General features: G+C 44.3%; 1 non-coding gene across 1 annotated transcript; it reads right to left on the bottom strand.

Moving 5' to 3' along the window:
- Positions 1-400: 400 nt before the first annotated feature.
- Positions 401-614, bottom strand: LOC123809851. The gene has a single exon (XR_006784139.1). It is a non-coding gene; the product is annotated as a small nucleolar RNA U3 (small nucleolar RNA).
- Between the last annotated feature and the right edge of the window lie 16,011 nt (positions 615-16,625).

The raw sequence follows: 16,625 nt of genomic DNA, 5'->3' as shown, positions 1-16,625 counted from the left end.
AAGATGTCACACACACACACACACACACACACACACACGCAAACTGGAATATCATCTGGCCACGGGAAAGAAGGAAATCGCGCCGCTGTGACAACGTGAATGGAACTCGAGCTCATTACACTACGTGAAATGAGTGAGACAGAGAAAGACGAACTCTGTGTGAAATGACTTATAAGTGAAGTCTAAAGAAGTCAAACGCAGAGAAGTCGAACTACAGAGTGGAGCAGCGGCTACCAGGGGCTGGGACGGGGGAAATGGGAAGATGCCGGATGGTGTTCAAACTCCCGATTGTAAGATGAGTAAGTTTGGGGATCTAATATACTACATGGTGATTATAGCTGATACTACTGTTTTATTCATTCATTCATTCATTCGTTCGTTCATTTATTTATTTATTTATACCGCTAAGACAGTGTTTTCTCCCTCTTACTTCCTCCAAGGAGAAAGAAGAACGATCATCACTGGCAAATGGCAGTCACCGAGGCAACACCAAAAGCCGGCCTCGTGCTCAGGAGAGAGCACTGCGCCTCCCCCTGTGGTTTCAGGTGCTCTACACGTCCAGAGAAACTTCTCCAGGAACGAACTATAGAAATGATCCCTGAAAGTGGAGTCTTTGACCATCCTGTTTTATATATGTTTGGAAGTGGCTAAGACAGTAGATCTTAATAATCCCATGTTGTCACCACAAAAAAGAACTGGAAATTATGTGATGAGATGAGATGTTAGCTAATGCTGTGGTCGTAACCACTCTGCAGTATAGGAGCGCGTCACACCACTTTATTTCTACCTGAAATATTTATCATGATGTGGACATGTCCTTTCTTTTTTTGTTAAAGATTTTATTTATTTTATTTTAGACAGAGGGGAAGGGAGGGAAAAAGAGAGAGAGAGAGAGAGAGAGAAACATCAATGTGTGGTTGCCTCCTGAGGACCTGGCCCACAACCCAGGCATGTGCCCTGACTGGGAATCGAACCAGCAACCCTTTGGTTTGCAGGCCGGTGCTCAATCCACTGAGCCACACCAGCCAGGGCTGACATGTACATTCTTCCATCAGATGTTCAAAACAAAACAAAACAATAATATTACATTTTTTACACTTTTTTAGTATAAACCTTGCTATTGCATTTACTTATTTATTTATTTATTTAATTTTCCGTCACAGTTGACATTCAATATTATTCTGCATTAGTTTCAGGGGTATGGCGTCATGCTTAGACAATCATGTCCTTTACAGAGTGACCCCCCCAATGTTTCAAGTACCCACCTGGCACCACATGTAGTTATTACAATATTATTAACTGTGTTTCCTAAGCTATGATCATAATTTTACACTTGTATCAAAATCTTTTCTGGGGAAAGAAAGCCTCTGTAAACAAACCAAGTACACCTATCCACTTAGAGTGACATAACATTGATATATATTTGGTGTCCTTTAAGCTTCAGGTTTTTAGATCTCTGATGTTTGTAGATTGTATAAATTTAGATACCCCACATCCTTCTCTTTCCAGGACGTATCTATTGAGTAGGGTTAGTTATTTCCCATTTATTTTGATAAATTGAAAAATGAATATCGATGCTTATAGTACAACTCCTGATTAGCTAGTTGTAGGTTATCCTGAACATAGGCTCCTGCTTAGAATATTAGTGCATTCTTTTTCCAAAGGTACACAGACGGCAGCTGGTCCTGCAGTGACCGTGACCTTGAAAATCAGAGTGATGTCTGAGTGATCTTGGGCCCTTCACCTACACTCGGAGCCTTCCTGCGTGTCTACAGTGGCGATGCTTATATTCCCGCCCTCACGAGGCTATTGGCAGATTAACGACACGAGGCCTCTAGCGAGACACAGGACAGGCGTTCAGTGAGTGAGTGCAATTCTCCGATGTGCACGTGTTGTGAACACGTGTGTGTGTTGTAACCGACACAATGGAGGTATGTAAGCTCTCCAAAACAAAGCATGAGATTCACGACAGTTTCTGGACTTGATGAACTCTAGACACCTTTCGTGAAATCTGCACCAGGTAATAGTAACTTTTAATTCATTAAAAAGCTGGCTGCATATTAAAATGCATTGCTGTTTGATTAATGGAACTGGATGAGAAGGCGATGTTTTCGTTTTCGTCATTCCGCAAGGTCCACTGGGTCGCCCTGGGAGAGAGCAAATGACATGGGACACCGTCGCAACAAAAATCAGCAGCTACTAATGAGGCTCGTTAGTGATGCTAATCTATGTAAATGTTATTAATTGAGAACATCTATCTTTTATCTCCAACATTTGGTAATCAGGCAATTAAAAAACAATGACATTCCCGGTGGTTGTTCCTACTGGTACATATATTTTTTTTCTTAAATGATCAAAGAGTTCAGAATAAGAAAAAAGAAGTCCCTTATCAAGAGGTAGGCCTTGCCTTGGGCGACGAGGCCTCATTAAAGGCAGAAAAAGCTGTGTTGATCACCAATTAACCTGATTTGTGGGGACTCTGATAAAGACCTACCCGAACAGGAATTTTCTGACTGTGGTAAATGACACAGTGTGTTGACAAAAATAAAGGCGATGCATTGAAAAGAATAAAGGGAAACTAGACTATCAAGGACTCGTTGGATTTGGAAGTCATTCTCCCCAGGGGCCGGTGACTGGGGGAGAGAGGAGCTTTTGTCCCTTTGGTGGCCTAAAAGCCACTCCGAGACACTCCGTCCACCTTTAGTCGGATAGCAGCAGGACGCAGAGACGGCTTCCCCTTTCCACCGGCTTGTCAAACAAACCTCTGCTCATCCAGTTCCAGCAGACGCTGGATTCCGTGAATCACGTGGAGGTGGCCGGGCCCTCTGCCATGTTGCAGAACGACGGGACTCCAACCCCGGCTTGCCTGGGGTGCCAGTTGGTGAAGTTCGCAAGTGTTCTTCTTTGCAAGCTAGCACGGTTTTAAGTCACACTGGGCAATTTATGTCGTATACTTTTAGACGCGGAAGGTATAGTTATTAGCAGAAATGGCGATCGAGACAGCGATCGAAAGAACGTGTCAGGCACTTACTAAGAAGCCCTTTGCAATGGGCTTCTGACCCCACTGATATTCATAATAACCTCACGGCATGTGCATCATTCCAGAGATAGATGATAGATAGATACATAGATAGATAGATAGATAGATAGATATCCTGTATTCAGCACCTCACTCAAAACATTCGCAATTTATCAAGTATACTTAAAACCACTTATTGTAAGCCGTTGTCTTTGATTCTGTCTTTTTTTCTTTCTCCAAGTTCTTAAAGGTCCTTGACAAACTCCTCACTACAGAGTTAGACTCCACTGGTGAGCTGAGAATTTCCCAGTTGGGTGGTCCGCATGTTACAGAGTGGACCCACAGGATGAGGGTTGGGGGGACAAGATGCTGTTACCATATCGACCCCACCTCTTTCAGGGTCCCTCTGTACCAGCTTTGCCTTGCCTGCTGCCCTTAGGAATTGGAATTATGGCTTTCAGTGCCAGAGTTGGGTAACATGGAAAGGGACCATTTATTCAAAAGTTATACAGGTTTAAAGTAAGGACTTAATGTCCCCGTTAAATACCCAAAGTCCCTTAAAACACCCAGAAACACCCACAGTCCTTCCTTCCCCTCTTTGCCCAATCAAGCCAGTCAGGAGCACCGTATGTCAGGAGAAATAGGGGTCCGAGGCTTGGCTAGCCCCCAGTTCTTCCCAGTAATCCGAGCTCGGCTGGCCGGCCCCCGTGGTTCCCAGCACCATCAGCTGCATCACTGTGATCTCCAGCTCTTAACCCAAACCCATGTGGTACCTTCTCACAGCCCACCACTGAGAGAGCTTTCACCCCTTTCCTTCCCTGCAAGGTCTCGCATTGTCGCCTACCCCAGTCCTGTATTGTCTCTCCTGCTTCCTAAGCTTTGTTATAAAAGGAGCCCCAAAACCACACGGTTCCCCCTGCATGGATGCTGAGCCTGGGTTTTAAATCCCAGCTTGAATCCTCCTCTGCAGCCCCATTTCCAATTCCTCCCACAATCGGCTACTCCTGCCAGCATTCCCGTATTTTTCCAGCCTTTCTGGGCTGTCATAGTTAGTCCGGGCAGGTGTGGCCTCGTGGTGTGGAGCGAACCATTTCCAAGCTCTCACACAGGTGTCCTAACCATAGGGAGCTTCCTCCCAGTGACATCAAGGGTTGAAGTCACTCTGGTCTCTCTGGCTCAAAAGCAGGGCCACAGCTACTTAACATATCTATGAAGCTAGCCAGCTGTTATAGATATGCAAAATAACCACTTTTGCATATCAGGTATGAGGTTAGCCTACTGTTGATATGCAAAATAACCGTCCATGGCCCAGCTCCAAGTGTCCCATCCCCTAGTCCAGACTTGTGGGGGTGAGGATATTCTATATTTTTATATTTTCTGGACACCCCAAGTTCTGACCCCGTTTCAAATCGTTCATTTGGGGGCCCCTGGCTGCTCCCCGTTTCACACACACACACAGTAAATTCCCAACAAGAGGGTCAGTCCATCCCCTAGAAATTTAGGAGAAGGCAGCCATGGGGTAGCTGATTCAAATACAGGTTATAGAACTCTCTAAGGGGTGTAAGATTTTAGTGAAATTATTGATATGAAAAATAAATGCCCATGAATGTGGTATTTCTGGCTCTTTTTCTCTCCCCATTGTTTTCAGTGGTCCCCCGGGGCCCAGCACCAGCCAGAAAGCAAACAGCAGAAGCACTGCCCCCTATCGGCATAAAATCGTACATTACCAGGATTCGCTTCAGGACCTACAGAAAAAGCAGTATTTTATTAGAACAAAAATCAGAACCTCTGTTCTCATTCTTCTTAGCATTAATTCTTTGTCCTTGTTGTTTGGCTTTTATTTTTAGTTTTTAAATTATATTTTATTGGCTATGCTATTACAGTAGTCCTGATATCCCCCCCTTTGGTCCCCTCCACCCAGTACCCCCCACTCCCTCAGGCAATCCCCCACCGTTATTCATGTCCATGGGTCATGCACGTAAGTTCTTTGTCTACTCCCTTTCCTGTACTGAACTTTACATTCCTCTGGTTATTCTGTAACTACCTATTTATACTTCTTTTTTTTAAAGATTTTATTTATTTATTTTTAGAGAGGGAAGGGAGGGAGAAAGAGAGAGAGAGAGAGAAACATCAATGTGCGGTTGCTGGGGGCCGTGGCCTGCAACCCAGGCATGTGCGCTGACTGGGAATCGAACCTGCGACACTTTGGTTGGCAGCCTGAGCTCAATCCCCTGAGCTACGCCAGCCAGGGCTATTTATACTTCTTAATCCCCTCACCTCTCACCCATTCTCCCACACCCACCCTCCCATCTCTTTATCCTTAACCTTCGGCATTTTAAATATGGTGTGTCTTGGAGTGGGCCTCTTTGCATCCGTCTTGTTTGTGATTCTCTGTGCTTCCTGGACTTGCATGTCAATTTTCTTCACCAAATTAAGGAAGTTTTCTTTCATTATTTTTTCTTTTTTTTCATTTTATCATCTTTTAAAATTTTTATTTTAATTATTGTTCAAGTAACTTTCATTATTTTTTCAAAAAAATTTTCTAATTTCTTGCTGTTTCTCTTCTTCCTCTGGCATCCTTACAAAGCAAATGTTAAATTGCTTAAAGTTGTCCCGGAGGCTGCTTATACTACCCTTAATTCCTTGGATTCTCTTTTCTTCTTGCTTTTCTGATTGGCCAGTGTTTTGCTTCCTTATGTTCCAAATTATCGATTTGATTCTCAGCTTCATCCACTCTCCTGTTGTTCCCTGTAAATTGTTCTTTATTTCAAGTAGTGTATCCTTTCAGTCCGACTGGATGTTTTTTATGCTGCTGAGCTCCTCGCTAAGTTCCTTGAGCATCCTTATAACCAGTGTTCTGAACTCTGCATCTGATAGATTGCTTATTTCCACTGAGTTTAGCTCTTTCTCTGGAGTTTTCATCTGTTCTTTCATTTGAGCCATGTTTCTTTGCCTCCTCATTTTGGCAGCCTCCCTATGTTTGTTTCTGTGTATTAGGTAGAGCTGCTTTGACTCTGTGTCTTGGCAGTATGGCCTAATGAAGTAGGTGTCATGTAAGGTCCAGTGGCACAGCCTCTGCTATCACCCAAGCTGGGTACTCAAGGTATACCTTTAGTGGGGGCTGAGTACACCCTCCTCTTGTAGCTGAGCCTTGGTTGCCATTGGAAGATCAATGCGAGGGATTTACCAGGCCAGTCAGCTGCAAGGACTGGCTGTGACCACCGACCACCAACCTCTGCCCTCCGTGGAGGATCAGCTGTACAGGAGCTTGGTGGAGGTGCTCCAACGTGGTCTGTTGCTGTCTACTGGGTGTGCTGGTCTGGGGTTTCCCAGGTGGTGCAGGCCAAGGTCAACCTCCACTGTGTTCTGCCTGGGGCCACCCTGTCTGACTTACAAAGCAGTCTTGGATGGCTGCTACTTGTGCTGGGTTTAGACATTCCCAGGCAAAGCTAAGCTGTGAATCTCAGCTGATTGCTCAGGGCCTGAGGCTCACTGAGGCCAGCTGCTGCTTGTTTGAGAGGATTTAGGAAGACGGGAATTGGGAGCCAAGACTATTCATATGGAAAAGAAGCATGGGCGGGGCCCATAAATTGGGTAGGGCGGAGTCTCTGGGGATCAGCAAGGGGAGTCAAACTGTGTTAGCCAGGTTGATGGGATCTTAGATACAGCACCAGTCTGCCGGCTCTGTTGGGGGAGGGCCCAGAAAAGGGACAATGGCCTGTGCTCACCTTGACGCCAGACACCTCAGCCTCCCCATGCACACCACTGGTGCCCCACAAGCTGCCACCCCACCGCCGGAGCCCAGAGGGAGCGAGTCTTAGTAGGTGAGTCTGTTTGGGGGTTCTTTAAGAGGAACTGCTTGGGGCTCCAGAAGTTTCTTCCACTCGTTCAATTCCTGCTGGCTTTTGCAGCCAGAAATTGTGGGGACTTATCTTCCTGGCACCGGAACCCGGGGTGTTGTGGTCTGGTGTGGGTCTGGGACTCCTGGCTCCTGAGATATCCCTCCCGAATTTTTAGCCACCACGTGTAGTTGTTCTGCGTCTTCACCCCTCCTACCAGTCTGGATGGACGTAGTTTCTTTAATTCCATGGTTGTCAGACTTGCATTCAACTCTGTTTCTCTTGGTTCTGAGCAATGGTTGCTCTGTATTTTATTTGTAATTTTGCTGTGGCTGTGCAAAGAGGCGAGCCGTGTCTGCCATCTTGGCAGGAAGTCTAGCATTAATTCTTATTGTATTATAGCTGGTGGTGGTGGTGAGCTTCAGATCAGTGTAAAGTTGAGTCGATTGCCATTTTCATATATTGTCTTTAAATTTTGGAGTTTCTGTGAGTTTAAAAAATTTTAAGTCCTTGGCATGGTATGCTGGTTCATTTCTTCCACTGGATGGTCAAGGATAGAGTGTTAGAACTAAAAGAGACAGAACTCAAGATAGAAGCTGGCTCGTTAAGCAGACTGGACTCCACTGGCTCTGATGTTATTTTCATAATGTCAAGAATGGTGTACACAAGATTTAGGGGCAAGACTGGCTTCTCGGAGTCAGTGACTGCGTACTGTAGGCTGTGGGTGGAGGTTTAGGGTAATGGAAAATGCCTTCATTGGCTACTTGTTTTATCCGAACTGATATATTCTCAATAACATTTACAGCAGAGCACATCTAAATAATACCATAAGGCGATGGTTTTCAAAGGTGAATGTCCATAAAAATTTCCTTAGTTCCTGTTAAAATTCAGTAAATTTACTGTAAGACCCCAGAATATGAGCTTTAACGAGCGTTACACACACACAATACCAATAAGACAAAACAAAACAAATAACCCTAACCTGTGATTCTGTTACTAGTAGACCAAGAAATAAAACAGCTTTGAGGATGGTTTCCTCTCAGCACCCCCACCCCCCAAAAACTCTGTATTGAATGCTTACTATGTGTTAGGGAAGATTCCCAGGACCTGCAAGACATATAGACGGATTTTTTTCTCCCCCTTTTATCTGAGGAAGAATGGGAAAGTAACCTCAAAACAGAAGCTGCGGTGTGTCATTGTGAATTGCAGTGGGAAGCTAAGAAATCCATCTCCAAAAACTTGAATTCCTGTTACAATAACACTGGTTTCTGTACTCCTTCTTGACATGTTTCGCAACAAGAAATTAAATCTCAGTAGCCCCAAATCGAAGGTATTGGATTCTGTCTCCATGTTAAGGATGTACTGAGTAGTGGTAAGGAAACACACGCGGGAGAGGACAACTGGTTTATTGATGAATGATTTGGGGGAACCATAAAGTGACCCAGATAGTGTGTAGAGAATACAAATTATACCGTCTGTGCGTGTTTTAATTTTTACTACCTTCCTCTGTTTGGTCGCCTCTGTGTGTTTAAGCGAAGCAGGCCGCTGTGCAACTTACCCAGTGACTTTCTGACTTTGCTTCTGGGAGCAAAATGTGGATATAGGGTTCTACCGCACCGACTGGGGTTTGTGGGAAGGGTTAAACTCTCGGATGATGAGAAGGATGGCTGAAGTCAGGTGTGCGTTATCTAGAAAATGTCCCCCATAGGCTGAAGCAAGCGGTGCTCAGGAGAGAGAGAAAGTAACCAGAATTGCTCAGGTGAAGACGATTCTGACAGCCACCCACGTGCGGGAAGGGCAGTGATTGAAAGTGACATCAGAAGGGATTGGCTGACTAAAGGTCTTGGAACCAATAGGTAATAATTTGCATAGGACCCAGAAGCTAATGGGAAGTCACTTGAGGGTCTTGAGAAAGAGGGAATGGAAACAGCAGGCAGAAGAGATGATCTGAGGGGCCAGTTGGATGAGAAAGGAGAGACCCCCAAGGAAGGCTGGGGCATCCCTGGGCCACCGTGAGGTCCTACGACAGAGGGGACCTTGGCAATTCCAATGAGGAAGCAAAGCCAGGCAGGTCACGTGGCTCATCCGAGAATCCACTTGCTGGTTCCTTTGCTCGCTTATTTGTATTCTGGATAGATTTATGCATATCCTGTGTTGTTCTTAATGTAAGATTTAATGTAGTTTACTTACTGTGTCTATCTACTCCACCAACTTCCCAAAGATCTTCCCAATAAGCGATGAGCCAAAATTAATTACACCAGAGTGTTCAGGGCTGAATTTCGGCTTCAGTTTTTTTTGTTTTTTGGGTTTTTTTTTTTTTTTTTACAATTGTTCAGGAAATGCTAATGTGCGGCTAAGGCTGGCAACCACTTTGCCAAAGGCTGCAAAGGAGACAGATGCCCTGGTGTCCCTGAGGTGCTGAGCCCTGTGACACATCAGAGACACTTCCCAGGTAGCTGAGGTCCCACAGGACAGGCACTGGGCAGGCACTTTTCCTTATTTATTCATTTACTTACTTACTTACTTATTTTTAGAGAGAGGGGTGGGAGAAAGACAGGGAGAAAAACATCTACGCCCCAGCTGGGGACTGAAGCTGCAACTCAGGCATGTGCCCTGCCCGGGAATCGAACCAATGACCTTTTGCTTTGTGGGATGATGCTGGGCCTACTAAGCAACACCAATCGGGGCGGTTTTCCTTTTCTGTTCAAAGAAAGGAAAAGCACCCGTTCCCAGCGACAAGACTTCTAGAAACAAAACTCCCATTGGAAAGGGTTCCTGGTCTTTTCATGAGATGTTTTGGGAACACAGTTTCTGATGTCAACTAGTTTCAGAAAATCAGGACACCTACTTTGTCCCAGGGTTCCCGCCCACCTGGGTGAGGGACTGTGCTCACAGCCTAGCGACTAATTAGGGGAAGCCATCACGCCAGGGAGCCAGGCACAATGGCCCAGCTACTTAAAAAAAAAAATCTAACATTCTACATGAATATGAGATGTTTGAACAAACCTCTAGCAGATGCTGAATTGCCAACATCTCATGAAATAATTCTCTAACAAGAACCTCGAGTGAAGATATTTTATGATCTTACTTAAGCCGATAACCGTATGCTTTCAACACCAGCCACGAAGACAGAAGAGGTTATTAATCTGTCGCTTGCGTTTTAAGAGTGAGATTTTTTTTAAAGCTCAGCAGGGGGCCAACGCTAATTCAAACAAAACCCTTTTTCTTCTGGGAGGTCCAATATTTACATCTGGGTGGAGGTCTAGTTTTTTTGTTTGTTTGTTTGTTTGTTTTCAGAAATGCAGATACCTGGTGGAAACCCAAAGTTGTAATGTTTTATGGCACCGAAAATCAGCTCCCACGATGAAGGTCCCACCTTCTCCGCCTCATGCCCCCATTTCCGTATCAGATGTTAGGTGGGTAAGACAGCATGATTAGGAAGGTGAAAGGCAAGAAAAACTGAGATTATAAGGTTTGATAATAACGTGGAGTTAAAAACAAAGCAAAACCAAACCACCCAGGAACGGGCATTGGAAATTGTGTGTGTTTGCCAAGACCCTCAGAGGAGAATCTTTTTTTTTTTTTTAAGGCGTTGACTGGGTCACTTTACCCACACGATACCAACATCTGGCCCCCTGGGACTTCTGGGAGGTTGTCAGAATTCTTCATTTTCCATCCAAACACTTGGTGTCACCTGGCCACCGGCCGCCGGGCATCACGTAGGGAGGACAGGGCTGAGATGTCAAGAAAAGGGAACAAAAACGTGGCTTCCTTTGTGAGCATCAAATTAATCTTATTAATAAGGGAGAAACGTTGAAACCCAAATAAGGGTCTATCTGGTTAAATCTGGATCAACAGGAAAATGTGCCGCGGAAAACCCTAAACAAAGAACAGCAGTAATTACACCCACATGAAAGAGAGGCCGGGCATTACCATTGCCGCGGCAGACCAGAGAGCAGCCCTCGCAAAATGGCAAGATCGCTGTAGTTGCATTAAGACGTCTTAATTGTATGATTGATGTGGGGCTTCAAAAGAAAACTCAGAAGCCACAGTGGCTCCGAGGGCAGGAGTGTTACCGACAGGATAAAGACAGCTTCCCCAGAAGAAAACCATTCTAAGGGGAAGCCTGGGAGGTTTACATGGCAGAACTAATCAATAATGTCTTGGTTTTATCTATATGTGGTTTAATAAAATTTGATGACACCCATGATTGAAGATCACACGCACAATTATGGCAGCATCAAAGGTAGGCAGCGGCATACGCTCAGCCTGAGAAGTACAGTGAATTGGAGCCTCCGTGTGTGAACGCCACACCGCGGGATAACACAGACCCACAGAGGGGATGAGGACCTACAGGGGTGCCTTTCCATCTTCACGAAAAGCAGAGGGAGCTTTCTTGTCAGCCTAAACCCAGCCCACATTCCTCTCATCCTGCCAGCTTTCTGATCTCAGGATTTGGGGGGAAAAAAATAGGTAAAGAGCTTGCCACCAGAGGAAGTTCCAAAATCTACCATGTACACTACGTCTCTACTCATGGGTCTACCATCCTCTCTTCTGTGAAGCCAAATGAAGTTGAAAAAGGCACAACAAAGAAGACAAGAGGGAATCCTGGTAAAATTCCACCTAGTCCCTTGCCAAAAAAGAAAAAAAAAATTGACAAGAAGGGGACTTTCTTGTCAAATTTCCAGTGCAGCTTTGCCGAACAAAAGGAGACAACAACACCTTCAATTACCTCGGCTTTAAGAGCTCAGTGCAAATCGCTTTAATCCTCTGGACTTTGTTCCCCTGTCATATTTTATTTTCTCTTCAACAGGTGTACAAATTGTTTGGACTGCAGCTGGGAAACACCATTCAGACCCCAGGGGCTGAATTCAAGCCGATCATTGCTTGAGCTCTGCCACACATCGTCATCTGGTGTGTTCTCCAAGAAAGAGGACTTGGGCATCATGGAAATTTGTCATCGGCTTGGCGGCCGAAAAATATTCCAACTTTCCTCACCGGCATGACTCAATAGGAGATCAATTCTGTGAGTTTTGATCAGACGGGTAAAGGAAGCAATTGTTGCTAGCTTTCATTTCATTTGAATCAGTCAGAGGACGACAGTAATGAATTTCAATACCGTCTTTCTTAAGTCGTGTTGGATGTCATTTTATACTCGAGGATCTCTTATAAGCCTCGCTAACGTGATTTGACGTGACACATTATACCAAGCTGAGTTTTTCTTTTTTATTTTGCTTTACAAAAAAGTATTAAGTTGCAGACAAAAAAAAAAACAGGTAATAAAGTCACAGTTAATAAAGTAAGTTATTAACGTATCAAACAGTAGCTCTGCTTCTGAATGGAATTTACTTTCCTAAAACTCTGATTAGGTTCCATTTCCGTGCCAGAAATTAAAGCCGATGAGGATTTTCTAAACAGCAGTGACGTCATCTATTTTTGCCAATTTCAACACCCTCCTCTGAGTCCGTGGAAGTTCCAGAACTCTGAAAGCTGGGCTTTTAGACCCAAAAGGCATGCTGTTCCTGTCCTACCGCACCACAGTTCGTTATAAAATCAACGCAACGCCATGTGTGAAATGTGAAATGATAAACCTCCACTTTTCTAGGTTTATCTCATGGTATTTAACAAAACTTTCCTAAGGTCATTAAGACGCTGAGAATCGGGGGACCCAGACGTAGGACCACAGCCCATGTCTCCACTGAGAACCAATAGTCACGGTGGAACAAACAAATTTTAAAAAGCTTCCGTTTTGCATCAGTCTGAGTCCTCCAAGAAGAAGAAAGCAAAACGAGATTAGCCATACAAGAGACTCGAAGGGTTAAATGTGTAAAATTGGGGGCAACGTTGCTGGCTGATGTGGCTCAGCAGATTGAGTGCCGGCCTGCACACCGAAAGGTCGCAGGTTCAATTCCCACTCAGGGCACATGCCGGGGTGGCGGGCCAGGTCCCCAGTCGGGGGTATGCAAGAGACAACCAACCGATCGATGTATCTCTTGCACATCAACATTTCTCTCTTCCTCCCTAATTAAAAAAAATTAAAATAACTTTAGAAAAAAAGGCAGGGGCTACTTTGGTAGAAACAGGTAAGAGATCCTGAAAAGGTGACTACCAAGTTGAATCTGGTGTCACCAAGAAGAATTCCCATAGCTCTGTCCCCAAGAGAAGCCGGCTGTGCGTTTCCCGTGTGGAGACTATTTCTGCACTCGCTGGAGCCTCCGCCCCCAGCGACGAGTGATATTATTAGCTGTGATTGACCAAGTCTGACGGGAAGAGGGCGAGAGCGGGAGCTCCGCGAATTACACGGAGGGCTATCAAGATGAAAATAAAAGCAGCAGTGTGCAGACAGGAGGGGTGAAGGGTCCATTGAAAATCAGAGAGATTAGGAACTCATCACATTATTTGTGGGTTATCAGGAGACAGAGGTAATGAAAGTGAGACCTATATCCTTGATCAATAAGAGTTTGACTGCATTTTGAGTTCATTTTCTCCTGCCGAGAGAGAGACAGCAGGCTTTACTATTGATCAGCGTGTTAATCCATAACCAGACTGGGCCCTAGCCTGGTGGAGCAAGCAGGAAAAATAAGATAATAAGCAGGAACTCTTGATCTTTTATTATGGTGCACTAGATAAAGAGCGTGCGGCGGGGGTGGGGGGGGTGGGGGTGGAGGGGGCAGACTTCACAGTTAACCCTTACCTTGCCTCTTAATTTGGAATGTGTGAGGAGAAGAACACGGCACACCCGGCTTTGACTTCTATGTGACCTGATTCTGCCTACTTCCGAGCTCAAGTGTATTAAGGACCCTTCTTAAGGATTGGAGGCAGGTAGTTCCTGGGACAAAGGACAGTGGCAAGGACGTTAGGCCCGGAGTGACGAGGAAGCTCCCACACTCTCGGAAGTCAACTGAGACTGCAGTGTTCATTGCCTCTGTTCATAATGTGTTTTATTTTTTCTGTGCTTGGCATGATGGTTCAGAGTCGCCGAATCTCAGAATGTTGATCCCCACGCATTATCAATAAGGTGTTCGACTCTGCTATCTCAATAGCGAGCGCCATTTAATTCTGTTTAGCAAACAAGATGTTTGGAGTTCGGTTGCCATGACGACACCCCAGTCCCATAGAAATCTGTTGGGTTGGTGTTATCCCTGATCTAGAACCATCTCAGAAAAATAGCATTCTGCCTTTTTTTAAAAAACCTCCGGCAATGCCTCCCTGATCTAACCTAAATCCCTGCTACAACTTACCTGTATTTTGCCGTGTAGAATGTGCACTTTTCTACCCAAATGTTGGAGGGAAAAATAAGGATGCACCTTATATATGGGTATAATGATCACATACCCTGGGATATGATAACCCTGTGCATAATGCACACAAAACCCGTGGATGCGCATTATACACAGGAAAATACGGTGGGTGCTTCCTGGCCTGTCTTAGGCACAAAAAGGCAACCCTTTGTCAGTGTCTGACTCCATATTTACTACAGTGGTTTTTGCTGAAATTGAGGCAAATTCTACCACTAATCCATTTGACATGTGTACACATTAGGAAGGGGGACCCTGCTCGGTAAACCCAGATAGTATTAGACCAGCCCCATTGGTGGACACAAAGTATGCTCCCAATGATGAACGGTGCTACCACGACTCTGTGTGTGTGTGTGTGTGTGTGGGTTTATTCCCCACTTCTGATGGTATCCACAAAAGATTGAAGCAAATGCCCTCTTGTAAGGCTGTTGATATCAATCACGAAACTCCCCCCAGTAAGGCTGTAACAACTTAGAATTAATTCCCCAGAAGTGTGTTAGAGAACGCAACTTTCTCCTCCTGTGTATTAGAAATGCCTTAAACACTCCATAGGAGCCCTGGCTGGTGTGGCTCAGTGGCTGAGTACCCACCTGTGAAGCAAAAGGTCGCTGGTTCAATTCCCACTTAGGGCACATGCCTGGGCTGTGGGCCAGGTCCCCATTTGGGGGTGCATGAGAAGCAGCCACACATTGATGTTCCTCTCCCTTTCTTTCTTCCTCCCTTCCCCTCTCCAAAAAACAAGTAAATCAAATCTTTTGAAAAACAAATAAATAAATAATACTTCACAGGAAAATGATTCACTAGAAAATTTCATTTTCAGTATTCCTCATATATATGGAGTAAGGATCTAAACTGAGAACCTAGTAGGGAAGTGTTAAGCTCAATGATGAGTAGTCATTTGTTTCTAATCATGAGATGTTCTGTGATCGGTGCTGTAGAAAGGATACTCCACTGAGAGCCAGAGTCCCTAGACTCACGGCTGTTTCTGGCAGCAGCGAGCTGTGTGACTTTAATAAATCACTCGACCTCTCTGAGCTTCTATTTCTTTGCCCTTACAAAGTAAGGGCTAGAGATACACGGACTAATCTCCTGACCCATCAAGGATCAGAAATTGTCATGAGCAGAAGTTTTATAATTTTCCATGGAGTTAAAGACTCTAGGTGAAAGACTGAGCCACGGCCAACCAAAACGACCCACTCCAAGGAGGGGTGTTCCAGGTCCTACTGTCGCCAAAACAGCCTCAGGAGAAACCGCATTAGTAACGGTTCCTCCATGCGGGACAGCAGCCACTGGCTTACATTCCGATGGATGGCTGTAGCTAATGCAAAATTTTCAGCATCATTTCACTTAAATTCAAAATTCAAATTCAACAAACATTTTTTGGGGGGCCCAGAGCTATTCCACGTGAAGTCTACCAGACAGTGACCTGGTCCCAAAGCAGCTGACAATATAGTTAAGTCATTTTCTCACAGTGGGGTTTTTTTTGTTTGTTTTTGTGTTTTGGGGGTTTTTTAAAAAATTTATTTATCTATTTTTCAGAGAAAGGGTAAGGGAAAGAGAAAGAGAGGGAAGGAAACATCAATATGTATCAATGTGTGGTTGCCACTCATGTGCCACCCATTGGGGACCTGGCCCGCTACCCAGGCATGTGCCTCAACCGGGATTCGAACTGACAGCTCCTTGCTTCATAGTCCAGTGCTCAGGCCAGTGAGCCACACCAGCCAGGGCTCCCAGTGGGCTTTCAACATAAAATTGTTTCTACTTGAATCGTAGGAGAGAACACTAAGATCAAGAAATGCTAAATTTAAATAGCAAAATTTCCACATTAGTCTTAGAATGGAATCTCACTTTTAGAAGTTACTTGCAGAGTTTTCTTAACGTCTAATATATTTTGCATGTAAATAAATGGCTTGGGAGATTTGAGCTGTTGTATGTGTTGGGTATATAAGTGTATGATCTTGCTAATAGCCTAGACTATGTTTAGTATTAAATTAACTAATTATGCATTTAACAATGCTTGAGTCAAAGTCTCAAAATTAACAGAGAAATATGACTGACATTAGAACAGTAACATGTTATACAATTACTTAATTTTTAAAATTAACTCCACAGAATCAACTAATACACCAATTAAGCAATATGTAATTAAGTTATAGTCCCTGCCACTAGTCATTTAATCATAGAAGCAAAGAGTATTTTTATAAACAAATGAAATAAATATAAAATCTATTTATTAAATGTGTGGCTAGAACTAATAAACATTAATAATAAAAATTATCTATTTCCACAATCTGCGTAATCAGAAAGCAGGGCTCAGGATGTGGTGAATAATTATTATATTAGCACAGAGCTATGGCTGGTGTGTGTTGACTCTCCCAGGTACCGGCAACTTAACCTCGAAGTTTATTTCTTCATCAGTAAAATGAGGATAATAATAGTGCCTTCATCGCCTTGTTGCTTTCAGAGTTA

The sequence above is a fragment of the Phyllostomus hastatus genome, unplaced genomic scaffold (assembly GCF_019186645.2).
Source record: "Phyllostomus hastatus isolate PE091 unplaced genomic scaffold, TTU_PhHast_1.1 phas_scaffold_555, whole genome shotgun sequence".
Classification (NCBI taxonomy): Eukaryota; Metazoa; Chordata; class Mammalia; order Chiroptera; family Phyllostomidae; genus Phyllostomus; species Phyllostomus hastatus.
This window is presented reverse-complemented; position numbering and strand designations above follow the sequence as displayed.